This window comes from Halyomorpha halys, unplaced genomic scaffold, assembly GCF_000696795.3.
Source record: "Halyomorpha halys isolate HHAL.00 unplaced genomic scaffold, Hhal_1.1 Scaffold116.1, whole genome shotgun sequence".
Taxonomy (NCBI): Eukaryota; Metazoa; Arthropoda; class Insecta; order Hemiptera; family Pentatomidae; genus Halyomorpha; species Halyomorpha halys.
Genome location: NW_027105704.1, coordinates 14,914 through 21,542, shown reverse-complemented (window position 1 = coordinate 21,542; position 6,629 = coordinate 14,914). Strand labels below are relative to the sequence as shown.

The following is a 6,629-nucleotide window of genomic DNA, read 5'->3' as shown; positions in this document are numbered from 1 at the left end:
TATATAAAGTTATTCTTCACCTTTTCAAGGAAGAGAACACTGTCTATAAAATACAAATTTTGAGAGAAATTTCTAATTACTAAAATAAATTACAATTGTTTATTATTTTCGAATACTTTTTAAATAAAAATATACTGTCTTAAATTAAGAATGCAGCTTAATAAACATCAGAGCATAATAAACTATCGAGGAGTATAAACAAGCGAAAGTTTCACAGATAGCTCAAGGTAAACAGCGATGACAATGGTTTGCCCTTGACTGTATTCCCTCGAATCAGCTGAACACAGTTCAACGTCCTACTTCCTCACCAATTTCCTTTTTTATCTTGTTACAAAAAGTATGCTATATTCACATTTTTTTCTTTTAACTTTTACTGTAAATTGTAAAGGAACTGCTAAAATAAAACATACATAGAAAAGAATTAACGTGTTTCGGCCTCTTGATCTCTTATTGGATATGGGAAGGAAACACCTAAGGCGAAGTCAAGAAGTACTATTTATCCTATTTTCTGATTTATTTTTCTCCTGGAATAGTAAAATATCATTATTTTATTTTTTATTTTATTTTTTATTTCGAATTAAAAATATATTCTCCATTTGACATTCTAGTCCGAAAGAAGAAAAAAAATTAACTAGACAGTAAAAGTATATAAAGTTATCAATAATATAAAATTAAGTTAACGAAACAAGCTTTGGCTAATTTTCAACAAAATTAATAAATTATTAATGTACCAAATTATCTACATGAAAAAAAAAGAAAATCGTGTATAATCGAAAAAAAAAATAGTTATCTATTTTTAAAGATGCCTGAAGACGTTCTGAAATATAGGAAAGAAGAAAATATCATTACGTTAAATTAATAAAAAAATTATAAAATATGAAGGTATAAAATAAATAGACCAAAAGAAATAAATTAAAGTACAGCATAAATTCCTTTTTTAGAAAAATAATGAATTTAAACCATTTCAAAAGATAAGAAAATCCTTATAGATTATTGTTAAACAAATAATTAACGAGGGAGCTGGAGCAGGTGTATATTCAACCAACTTTCAACTGTAATTATCTGTTGGATGTTACAATTATGATGGGGAAATGCAGGCCATTTGCTTTGCGATGGAAGTTACTATTTAAAGCGATGACACTGTATCGCTTCAAATAGTAGCGACTTCAACGACTCCCAAGCCTCAACACAAAGACAAAAATTATCAACACGATGTGTTGCAGAGTCAGCCACGGAAGAAAAATGGCTGCTATCATGAAGAAAAGAGGAAAGAGTATAGCTGGTCATGTTGGTATATGTGGCAATGAACAAGCTAAGTTGGATAAGCTCGGTTGTGCAGAGAACCAGCCTGTTCGACCACTTTCCTACAGAAATTATTATTTCTTGTTGTAAGGACAGGACACGTACTAGACAAAAAGTTCAAGCGGAAGCAAAGAAGTGGGAGAGCCTACTCCATAAGGATAAACGAATCTTCAGCAATCTTAGCAGAGCTGAGGGAGTGGCTTGTTTTCCGCTAGTAACAGGGCATCTGCTCCAAAAACACCTCCATCGAATTGGCATCGTAGATTCACCGAAATGTCCTCTAAACAACATAGGAGACATGGATGGACATGGAGACCATCTTTTAACGTCTATTGGTCTAGAAGATATTCAGCAGGATGCAAACCAACTAAGAGGAAAAGTAAAATTGTATTCGATTGCCAGAGGGAAAATGACGTAATAGTCTATCTACTTCCTGTGGCGTAGTAGAAAAAAAAATATTATAGTTAAACAACTTGAAATTACAGGAAAATAGGATAATATATAAACTAACCCATAGTCTATAACGACCTAAAGTATTTTCCAATATTGATTCAGAACCTCTATAAAATTTTAGCTTTAGAGTTAAAAAAAAATTGATTTTTTTTAAATTTTATAACATCTGTACGATTTTCACTTTAGTATTAAATTCAAAATTTTGTCATAAGTAAAATTTCAGTAATTTGCTAATTCTTTATATTAATGTAATTATGAAATGCCTTTATGGCGCCATATTAAATATATATGGTTTAGAACAAAATAAACAATTGCTATTCTTAAAAGTCTCTAGTTCTTCTACTGCAACTATTGTGTTAAGAGTTACTGTCCGTTATCGTTTCTGAATATCTTTATTATTAGTTTTTCAAATTCATATTTCTGTATTTGGAATTTGGATATTGGACGTTGTAGCAAGCCACAAATATCCTGATATATTTTTGTAATAAACAATAAAAATAAGAAATCGAAAAAGACTTTTTTGTTATTATAATTTATATAAATATATTATTATTATTATAAGATTATCCAGAGAGGAATGAACTTGATTCCTTTTTTTTTATTAAATAAATCAAAACTTATATCCTTTTTTGTCTCAACACTTTTTATTTTTCCAGTCCAACGTTTCGGCCATTTTAGCTATCCTCAAGGACATCTTCAATTATAATTTCTTCCTCACATTAAATTTAGAGTTACTTTTGCAGGCTATTCTGGCCAGGTCATTCATTAATTATAAGTTAAAAGCCTATTTTTTAAAAATTAAAATCATATATATTTAATTCCTCTTATATAAGATTATCCACACAAATTCACTACCATATACACAAACCATTGGTTTGGTGGATAAATGGTTTGTGCAAAAGTAATTCTAAATTTAATGTGAGGAAGAAATTATAATTGAAGATGTCCTTGAGGATGGCTAAAATGGGCGAAACGTTGGACTGGTGAAAAATAAAAAGTGTTGAGACAACAAAGGATACAAGTTTTGATTTATTTAATAAATAATTACCTTGTCTCAAAAAATTGAAATAATATAAATAAATGATTCCTAATGTTTATCTAAACCGATAGGAAATGTAACTCATCTTCCTACAAGTTGAACTGACAAAGTATAGGCCAAGTAATAGTTGGTATAAATTATTATTTTAATATCAAGCCAAAGGTGGACCAATATAACAAATACAGGAGGAAGAAGTTGGTTAAACGGAGTTGTGGTTCAATTTATATTCCATTTAAGTTGTTGACCGTAGCAATTTACCCGGAGAACACCTGCAAGTTCTTTGTAAGGCGGACAAAGGTTTCTTCATGCTAACGCGGAGTTTTGATTATATTCGCTAAAATGTAAATTGTGCCTCGGCTGAAATTATACCGACGACGGCAGAGAAATTGCAAATTTGCATATATGGTGGTAATACACATACAATACAGAAAGGGTTGGTAAGTTGGTTTTATGAAAACGAAATTCATATGTAGAGGCACGCTTAGGTTAATCCAATTCGACTATAATATCTCTGAGATGGGAAAAGTTAATTTAAATTCATCAACCTTCGTGTTATTTTTTTTCTTAGGCAGGAAATAATATCAGCAAGCGTTATCTTTGATGAGTTTTAACTATTTAAAATATGAATCTCAGAAATTATTTTTTGCAATATTAAATTTTTAAGAATCCTCAATACTCCTTATTTTGTTACTAATAAAAGCATCCATAAAGACCTAAGTGTTCCTTATGTAACCGATCTAGCCCGAACCCCATATCATTTCTCCCATTACAAACTCCCTAACCACCTAAACCCACTAGTTTCTAGCCTTGCTTCCTCTTCCATTCCTGGAAATCCTCCGAGGCGCCTGTAAAGAAGATGGCCTCGTGACCTTATATTATAAAATGTTTTTAGAGTTCTACTACTGAGTAGTTTCTGCTGTATCATATCATTATCATTATGTCATTATGATCAAATTTACATGTTGTATTTTTTATAAAGTTGTAAATATCAATAAATAATTAAATAAAAATAAAAAATAAATTTTTTTAAAGATATTATATGGTGTCAAAATATTTGAAATTTCATACACTCGATCACAATGATTGACCATTCCTCCATTGACCATTCGAGAGTATTTTTCCTTTTCAAAATGAAAATTTGTGTTGGTATAATTTAATTTTTATAACGTTTAATTATTGCTATTCTAAACCTAAATACTTAATTCTATAGTTATGGAAACTAGCACAATTTAAGTTTCGGGAAAAATTGAACAAGTTAGTGTGTAGAAAAAGAGTTTTAAAAAAATTATTCAAAGCAAAAATCCCCATTTTTCTTAAACACCAAATACAACCTTCAACCTCTCATGTCTTTAATTATTATCTATTTGGAATAGTAATATGTATTGAGACATTTATAAATCCATTTATATATCTATTGACTAATGTATCGTTAAATTCTATCGTAATGTACCATATCCCTTAAACATCAGTAAAAAAACAAACTAAATACTGCATGGTAGTCTAATAGGCAACCGTGCAAAAGACATATTAGAAAAACCATTGAAAAGCAGTTCAAGAACAACATATTAAGTGATTAAATAACACTTATGTATTTAGAGGCTAAACGTAACTTCATGTTTACTGGTCATTATCCGATAAAATCGGTAGAACGTATTATGTTACGTGCACGGAAATCTAATGATACCATACATGTTCTTCAGTTTATGAGAAAATGTAGTGCTATATGTCAACGACTAGATCACAAGATAATACATGTCATAGTGGTTAAACTATAGAGGCGTAATAATGATTACTTTTAGAATATAATAAAGATAACAATTAATAAATGGTAATGAGGAATTCTTAAAACGAGAAATTAATTATTGTTGTTGACAAAGATACTAAGGAGAGCGATTTATCTGCAAATAGCATCTAAAAATTATTTATTGTAAATTTTGTTGTAACAAACGATGAATTAAAATATTTAAGGAAATGACATTATTAAAAATGGAGAAAAACTATACGTATATGATTATTAATGAAAATTTGAAGATCCGTTCAAACATGAAAAAAACTCAACATTTTTTTGGCTACCTCAGAAATCTTAACATGTAATAGAATTATTGCTAACCAAAACTATTATTTATTATATTTACATAAAAAATGTAATAACTATATGACGAATTGAATTTAACCAAGTAATTAAGAAATGTATTACGTGTTGAACTCAATTTTTAATTAACTATTTTTTTATTTTGAAACATCCAACAGCCAAAAAAGTTACAAATTAAATAAATAAAAAATTCTGTAATCAATATGGAGTTTTTGAAAATATAAATATTTATGGCTGGATTATGATCCTGAAGATGGACTTTACATACAATTATGAAAATTAAATAATTCTTCAAAAACTTTAAAGATATATTTTTTAACAAAAAACCACGAATATTTATCCATTTATATAATATATGTCGGGAGAGCGCTACCGTCTATGTTAATTAAAGATAATTTAATTTAACGACATTAAATTTAAAATATTAAAGTTAAGACTTAGTAATGTCCGAATAGTTTATTTTAAGTAACACCGAACGTCTAAATTGTTGATAACAGAGTGCTAACCTTGTAAAGGTAGGTGTGTTGATAAGAGTGTGATAACAAACAAGCGAATTGTTAAATATTTAAAGCGTGTAAATTTTTGTAAGTAGGTAACCATTGTTTTAGATATTTTTCAAAATAAAATATTTTGTTGTTAATTAATAAATATAACTGTCTTTAAAACATTAACAGACTATTAAACATAATAGCATGAAATAGAAATAAAATTAAAACTTAGATAGATCAATTTTAGGTATGATAGTGAAAATATAGTGTTATTTATATGATATGTGAGTAAAATATTAGGATATTTTAGAATTTCCTTGAAAATGGCCTGAAGGACGAAATATAGGAGAAGAATAAAGACAGTGAGATAAAAGGATAAGACATTTGTAATAATAATGTAAATTAATTAACTACTCTAAAACAAAAAAAAAATAATATACGTGAATTTCAATAAAATATTAAAATAGTTGAATTTAGTTTGAAAATTCCAATTCATCATAGTAGCGCTCTTACAACAAAATATTTTTTACATGAAAACCCATTTATGCACTTAACCCAATTTACTTTAATTTAAACCGTATATTTCAAACAAATTATATATAGTTACACTTTAATGAAACTTAAAAATAGTCGTGTTTTAAACCAAAAGAACAACGAATTTAACAATTTTCTGTAATGGTTTTAATTGTACCGTTCTTGCAACCGAGTAAAGGTATATAATTTATTTTAATACATACCTTTCAGGAAAAACAAATTAAAAACACCTTAGTTCTGTTATAAGCTGTTCTATTCCAGTAATACTTTATCCTTTCACAACACAAGACACTATATCTTCATTCAAATACCTTTGCGATTCTTTATAACTTTAAATTGAAAAAATAAAAATACCAAAACTTAAACTCGAGATAGCTCCGAACTACAACAGAGCTAGAAGCAGACTGACACTCAGAAAGGAGTTACCAATCCCAGTTCCTCGATGACCTTCCAACTAGTCTAAAAATAACCTCTGCAGTTATTACGAATGACTACGTGGTGACCACTAGCAGGGGAGACCCAATAGGATGTCACAATAAGTGATAAATAAATATATATAAAATATTTGAGTTGAGGATGTAACTGTCACAAGGAATATATATTTGCCTATTATATTTGTTTAAATATCTTATAAGTAGTTTATTTCCAAAACTATCAAAATTATATTATTTTACCATAATTTGAACGTTTTTGTAATAAAGTAGTCTTATATTAATATCCT

At 28.3% G+C, this 6,629-nt stretch overlaps 1 protein-coding gene across 2 annotated transcripts in view; it reads right to left on the bottom strand.

Moving 5' to 3' along the window:
• cpx (complexin) overlaps positions 1-6,300 on the bottom strand; it is a 597,058-nt gene extending 590,758 nt beyond the window's left edge. The window contains exon 1 of one of the 2 annotated variants that reach the window (XM_067053072.1): positions 6,112-6,300. The gene's annotated coding sequence lies outside the window, so the exon portion shown is untranslated. The remainder of the gene's footprint in view (positions 1-6,111) is intronic. The other variant, XM_067053061.1, reaches the window with a different exon arrangement.
• Between the last annotated feature and the right edge of the window lie 329 nt (positions 6,301-6,629).